Below are 7,500 nucleotides of genomic sequence, written 5' to 3'. Positions count from 1 at the left end.
CCAACCAAAGGGCAGGGTGGGGGAGGGGTGTGTGTGGGGGGGGGGGGGTTGTTCAGGTCAGCAAGTTGTTCACGTCATGTGCTTGTGCTCTATACAATGCCAGAAACAATGCCAGAAATGCGGCACACACACACACACACACACACACACACACACACACACACACACACACACACACAACAATACATATCCCTTGAGAAAGCCCGAGTTGCTTTATTGTAGGGTTTTTATTTTGTTTGTTTGTTGTTTTCTCTTTCTTTCTTCTTTTTTTTTATAATATAAACGTCGCCCCAATCGAATGGTGAAAGCAGTATACTTGAAATATATTGGGATCTTCTCGCTTCGGTTCGAATCTCGTCGGAGATTCGAACTTCCTTCTTTATCCAGCTTTGTTTGTTTGTTAGTGTCTTTGTATATATGCTTATTCCTTTGTTTGGAATATTTGTTTCCTGTTCAACACTATTTCTTCTTCTTCTTCTTCTTCTTCTTCTTCTTCTTCCTTCTCCTCCTCCTCCATCTTCTTCTTCTTCTTCTGCCTTCTCCTCCTCCTTCTCCTCCTCCTCCTACTACTCCTTCTTCTTCTTCTTCTGCCTTCTCCTCCTCCTTCTCCTCCTTCTTCTTCTTCTTCTTCTTCTTCTTCTGCCTTCTCCTCCTCCTCCTCCTCCTTCTTCTTCTTCTTCTTCTTCTGCCTTCTCCTCCTCCTTCTCCTACTACTTACTACTCCTTCTTCTTCTTCTTCTACTCCTCCTCCACCTCCTCCTTCTTCTTTTTCCTTCTCCTCCTCCTCCTTCTTCTTCCTCTTTTTTCTCCTCCTCCTCCTCTTTCATCATCTTCTTCTTCTCCTGCCTTCTCCTCCTCCTCCTCCTCCTCTTCGGATTCCTCATCCCTTTCAACATGTTAACACCCAAAAGAAACTGAATGGTAAAAATGCTGGCCACACACAAAAGAGAATGAATTGAGCGTTATTGAACGTTAATGAAAGGCGCAGTAGAAAACAATTCATGATTATATTATATTATATTATATTATATTATATTATATTATTATATTATATTATATTATATTATATTATGTTATGTTATGTTATGTTATACTGATTTTATCATTATCATATTAGATCATATTATTTTATATTATATTGTATTGTTTTATATTATATTGTTATCATATCATATTGTATTATGTTATATTATTATCATTTTTACAAAATTAAATGCGCCAAGGTGGGCAGATCTGAAGTGGATACTTTCTCACTTGTCATCTCTCTCTCTCTCTCTGTCTCTCTCTCTCTCTCTCTCTCTCTCTCTCTCCTCTCTCTCCCTCTCCTTCTCTCTCTCTCTCTCCCTCTTTTTCTCCCTCTCTCTTTCTCTCCCTCTCTCTCCTCTCTCTCTCTCTTCCTCTTTCTCTTCCTCTCTCTCTCTTTCTCTCTCCCTCTCTCTGTCCCTTCCTCTCTCTCTGTCTCTGTCTCTGTCTCTCTCTCTCTCTCTCTCTGTTTGCAGTCTTAGCTGTCAAATCTGGTGTCTGTTTTGCTAAATGACCGGGGAAAGAAAATGGGGTTTTATCCGGTGTGATGACAAAGAACATAATTCAGTGAATGCTTTATACGACAGTGGCCGTTTTTTTTCTTTTTCTTTTTTTTTTTTTTTTTGGGGGGGGGGGGGGAGGGGGGACCGGGGGGGGGGGGCTGGGGGGCGGGGGTCCTGACGGAAGTCTAGAATAACAAGTAGAGAAAGTATGGGAGGAGGAAGTAGAGGGGATATGTCCTCTCATCTTTGCGTGTGTGCGTGTGTGTGTGTGTGTGTGTGTGTGCGTTCGTGTGAGAGGTGTGTGTGTGTGTGAGTGTCTGACTTGATGTGAGGATGGGAATACGAACAGTGTGTTGTGTTTGTCTGACTTGATGTGAGGGTAGGAAAAGGGACAGTGTGTGTGTGTGTGTGTGTGTGTGTGTGTGTGTGTGTGTGTGTGTGTGTGTGTGTGTGTGTGCGCGTGTGTGTGTGTGTGTGTGTGTGTGACTTGATGTGAGGGTGGGAACAGGAACAGTGTGTGTGTGTGTGTGTGTGTGTGTGTGTGTGTGTGTGTGTGCGCGCGCGGGTGTGTGTGTGTGTGTGTGTGTGTGTGTGTGTGTGTGTGTGTCTGACTTGATGTGAGGGTGGAAACAAGAACAGCGTGTGTGTGTGTGTGTGTGTGTGTGTGTGCGTGTGTGTGTGTGTGTGTGTGTGTGTGTGTGTGTGTGTGTGTGTGTGTGTGTGACTTGATGTGAGGGTGGGAACTAGAACAGTGTGTGTGTGTGTGTGTGTGTGTGTGTGTGTGTGTGTGTGTTCGTGTACATGTGTGTGTGTGTGTGTGCGCGTTCGTATGAGAGGTGTGTGTGTGTGTGTGTGTGTGTGTGTGTTTGTTCGTGTGCATGTGTGTGCGTGCGTTCATGTGAGATGTGTGTGTGTGTATACATGTGTGTGTGTGTGTGTGTGTGTGTGTGTGTGTGTGTGTGTCTGTATCTCCCTCTCTCTAACTGTCTCCATCTCTCTCTCTCTCTCTCTCTCTCTCTCTCTCTCTCTCTCTCTCTACCTACCTACCTACCTATCTTTTTCTCTCTCATCCTCCTTCTCTCTCTCCCCCCCCCCCGCCCCCCCCCCCCCCCTCCCCGTCTCTCTCTCTCTCCCTCTCTCTCTTTCTCTTCCTCTTAGTGAAGTGTGAAGTGTGTTTTTTGTGTGGGTTTTTTTTCTGTTTTCGCTGACATCACTTCACTGGTCCATTGATAACCGGGGTTACTGACGTCCTTGTTGTTGTACCTCCGTTGTTGTTTGATTAATAAGACTTTTTTTTTCTTCTTCCCTTTGTACGAACATCTTTTCGTTTTTTTTCCTTAAAATTTTCCTTTTGAAAAATTTCTCTACCGTTATTTGATACTGTTTTCACTTGTGGTATTCTTTCTTTATTCCCCTCTCATTTTACGCTGCACATAATATTGTGTCGCTGTCTTCTACTCTTCAGCCTTTTCATCATCATCTTCTTCTTCTTCCCCTCTTCCTCCTCCTCTTCTATTCCGTACAGCGGTGTCGCTGCAATTCCTTGTTCTTTCGGATTGATTAACCTGTCTTCTGTTCTCAGTGCACTTGAGTCTCGGTTGAATTCAATGCGCATTCTGGTAATATTTTGAATTACTCATGATTTAATTTTGTCGTTTCTAAATATAACTTTGAAAATTTGTATTTCATGTTTGGTAATTATTACAGTATTTGAATTTTGGGGGTTTAGCTGTTGTTGTTGTTTGTTGTTGTTGTTGTTGTTGTTTTCTCTCTGAATTGGACTCTGTCCTCTTAAGTGCCCACATTACTTCATTTGTAATCTATATATGTAATTTATTTTTAATATTGTACACGCGTGTATTTGAATGTGTGTGTAATTGCTTAACTGTATGCAAATGTTCAAACACCTTGTGATTTTCGTTAAACAACCTATACCTTTCTTCTTATTTTTTCCGAGCCTGGAACCTGGAGTGTTTAGTTGTTGGTTTTGCATGACCACTTAAGAATATGCATACACTCTGTACTTGGCCTTCTAAAGAAGGACTGCGTATAGGTTATCTAAATATCAATCACGCATTAAATGAATTGAATGATATATCATATATTGATTCATCCAGTACAGTCAGGTTTTAGGGAAAACCATTCTTGTCATACTGTTCTGACACACATGATAGATAGATGGCTCTTAAATATATATAATAGTAAATTTACAGGTGTTGTCTTCGTTGATTTTGCTAAAGCCTTTGACGTAATAAATCACTCTCTTCTCCTTACGAAACTTGCTTGTTATGGCTTAGCTAAGAATACTTTACAATTTCTTTCTTCCTTCTTATCAGATCGACAACAACTGGTCTGCATTAAGTCTTCCAAATCAACTTTTCAAGAAATAAGGTATGGTGTACCACAAGGATCAATTCTTGGCCCCCTTCTTTTCTCCTTATACATTAATGATTTACCTCTTTATATCAAATCTAATTGTGAATTGTTTGCCGATGACAACTCCATACACTCCGACCATACATGTATTAAAGTTCTGACATCCAATTTACAAGACAGTGTTAACAGATTAGTTGAGTGGACAGAACATAACCATATGTCTCTCAATGCTCAAAAAGCTAAATGCATGTTTGTAACAACTCGACAGAAACCCCAGATAATGCCAACAATTTTTTTCAATATTTTCATTTCCAATGTTAAAATTGAAGAAGTCAAATCACACAAAGTTTTAGGTATAGTTATCGATAATGATTTATCATGGTCTGAACATTTTACTTATTTATGTAAAAGGATGTCTCAAAAATTATTCCAGTTATCAAAAATAAAACACTTTCTAAATACACATGCCCGACAACAATTCTTTAATGCTCACATACAGTCGATAATACATTATGCTTCTACGTTGTGGGATTCTACCAGCGCTAATACTCTAAAACCTCTTGTTAGATTATACAAACGTGCTTTGAAATTAGTTTTATTAAAGTCATGTTCATTAACTCCTAATGATTATAGGTCACTTGATATCCTCCCAATGGAGCTAAAAATAGAATATAATAAGGCTGTTTTTATGCACAAAATAGTAAGTGGCTACGCACCTCCTTCAATTATAAATAACTTCCCAGTAAATAACATAAGACATGTACATAAGTTGCATATACCTCGTCCAAATATTGATCTTATGTCCAGCCTAACATACAGCGGGGGAACGTATTGGAATGACTTACCATCACGTTTAAAAAATATAACTAACCACAACTTTAAGCAAAATCTAAAAAATGTACCTATTCACAAAAATTGACGTCACCTGAAATCCAACATTGCTTTCGACAATTTGTGGGTTCCCTCTCACTCTCTCTTGAGTGGGTGCATTTGTGCGTTTGTGTGTGTGTGTGTGTGTGTGTGTGTGTGTGTTTCTTTTTCTTTCTTTTTTTTCTTTTCTTCTCTTCTTCTTCCTTTTGTGGAATGGCTTTGAATGGTGAAATAATGGTGTATTTTGATTGTGTTTTGATTTTGTGCTCATTTTCGCTTTTTTAGCTTTATTCCCTCTTTAGGGCGAGGGCTGGGTGTCAAAAAAAAGCATGTTACTTGCTTATCTATTACCCTCGATAATAAAGATTTTGTCTTGGCTCGTCTTGTCTCCCTCCCCCCTCTCTCTCGCTCTCTCTCTTTCCCTCCCTTCCTCCCTCTCTCATAAAGATACCGAAAGCTCTTTCGTTTTTCAAACAGTATCGATGTCACCTTATGAAGAAATATGCGCTATAAATTTCATACTTTCTACGGCTCTGCTTTCTTCTTCTTCTTCTTCTTCTTCTTCTTCTTCTTCTTCTTCTTCTTTTTTCCTTCTCTTTTTTTTTCTTCTATCGTTTCTACCACCCACCTTGCCGATTAATTACAGGTTTATCTAACTGAGTGATGGCCTAGAGGTAACGCGTCCGCCAAGGAAGCGAGAGAATCTGAGCGCGCTGGTTCGAATCACGGCTCAGCCGCCGATATTTCTCCCCCTCCACTAGACCTTGAGTGGTGGTCTTGACGCTAGTCATTCGGATGACACGATAAACCGAGGTCCCGTGTGCAGCATGCACTTAGCGCACGTAAAAGAACCCACGGCAACAAAAGGGTTGTTCCTGGCAAAATTATGTAGAAAAGTCCACTTCGATAGGAAGAACAAATAAAACTGCACGCAGGAAAAAATACCAAAAAAAATGGGTGGCGCTATAGTGTAGCGACGCGCTCTCCCTGGGGAGAGCAGCCCGAATTTCACACAGAGAAATCTGTTGTGATAAAAAGAAATACAAATACAACAAATATTCACTTCGCTCCCTCAATAAAAAATGTCTTGTTTGTTCATTCGTCTTTCGTTCGTTCGTTCCCATTCTCATCCTTAGTTGCTCTTTGTGTCATTCCTTTGTTGTTTTTTTCCTACTTCTTCTTTCTGTCTCTCTGTATGTAGCTGTCTCTCTCTCTTTCTCTCTCTCTCTGTCTGTCTGTTTCTCTCTCTCTCTCTGTCTCTCTCTCCCCTCTCTCTCTCTCTGCATCTCCCTCACTCTCTCTCCATTTCCCCCTCTCTCTCCATCTCACCCCTCTCTCTCTCTCTCCATCTCCCCCTAACTCTCTCTCTCTCTGCCTGTCTGTCTGTTTCTCTCTGTGTGTGTCTCTGTCTCTGTCTCTCTCCCTCTCTCTCTCTTTCTCTTCCTCTCCCCCCTCTCTCTCCATTTCACACCACCTCTCTCCCTCTCCCCTTCTCTCTCCATCTCCCCCCCCCCCTCTCTCTCTCCATCTCCCACCAGCCTCTCTCTCCATCTTCGCCCTATCTCCCGCACCCCCTCTCTCTCTCTCTCTCTCTCTCTCTCTCTCTCGCTCTCTCCCTCTCTCTCCATCTCCCACCCCCTCTCTCTCTCGATCTTCCCCCTCTCTATCTCCCACACCCTCTCTCTCTCTCTCGCTCGCTCGCTCTCCCCCCCCTCTCTCTCTCTCTGTCCATCTCCCCCCCTCTTTCTCTCCATCTTCCCCCTATCCCCCGCACAATCTCTCTCTCTCTCTCTCTCTCTCTCTCTCTCTCTCTCTCTCTCTCTCTCTCTCTCTCTCCCTCTCTCTCTATCCCCCTCTCTCTCCATCTCCCCCTCTCTCTCCATCTCCCACCCCCCTCTCTCTCGATCTTTCCCCTATCTCCCGCACCCTCTCTCTCTCTCTCTCTCTCTCTCTCTCTCTCTCTCTCTCTCTCGCTCGCTCGCTCGCTCGCTCGCTCGCTTTCTCGCTCGCTCGCTCGCCCCCTCTCTCTCTCTCTCTTTCCATCTCCCATCCCCCTCTCTCTCTATCTCCCGCTATCCCCCCTGCCACTCTCTCTCTCTCTCTCTCTCTCTCTCTCTCTCTCTCTCTCTCTCTCTCTCTCTCTCTCTCTCTCTCTCTCTCTCTCTCTCCGGGAATATGCGATCGGGAGCTTTGATACGACTGTGATATTGTGTCTGACCGTCTTCATCTGGTTGTTGCTGGTTTTCTATTTTAACTTCTTTTTTTCTTTTTCTACTCTTTTTGATGTGTTTCTCTTTTTTTAACTAAGAACTGAGGGGAAGGAGATTGACTACAATGTCTCCAGCCCCGTTCTGGCAGGAAGAAGGTTGACTGGAATGTCTTCAGCCCCGTTCAGACAGGAAGGAGATTGACTGGAATGTCTTCAGCCCCGTTCTGACAGGAAGGAGATTGACTGGAATGTCCTCAGCCCCGTTCTGACAGGAAGGAGATTGACTGGAATGTCTTCATCCCCGTTCTGACAGGATGAAGATTGACTGGAATGTCTTCATCCCCGTTCTGACAGGAAGAAGATTGACTGGAATGTCTTCAGCCCCGTTCTGACAGGAAGAAGGTTGACTGGAATGTCTTCAGCCCCGTTCTGACAGGAAGAAGATTGACTGGAATGTCTTCAGCCCCGTTCTGACAGGAAGAAGATTGACTGGAATGTCTTCAGCCCCGTTCTGACAGG

General features: G+C 42.9%; 1 protein-coding gene across 1 annotated transcript in view; it reads right to left on the bottom strand.

The window, feature by feature from the left end:
- The window catches only part of LOC143281576 (uncharacterized), a 473,846-nt gene that overhangs the window by 246,904 nt on the left and 219,442 nt on the right, over window positions 1-7,500 (bottom strand). The gene's annotated exons all lie outside the window — the stretch shown is intronic.

This window comes from Babylonia areolata, chromosome 4, assembly GCF_041734735.1.
Source record: "Babylonia areolata isolate BAREFJ2019XMU chromosome 4, ASM4173473v1, whole genome shotgun sequence".
NCBI lineage: Eukaryota > Metazoa > Mollusca > Gastropoda > Neogastropoda > Buccinidae > Babylonia > Babylonia areolata.
Note: the sequence above shows the minus strand (reverse complement) of the source record. Positions and strands in the feature narration are given on the sequence as shown.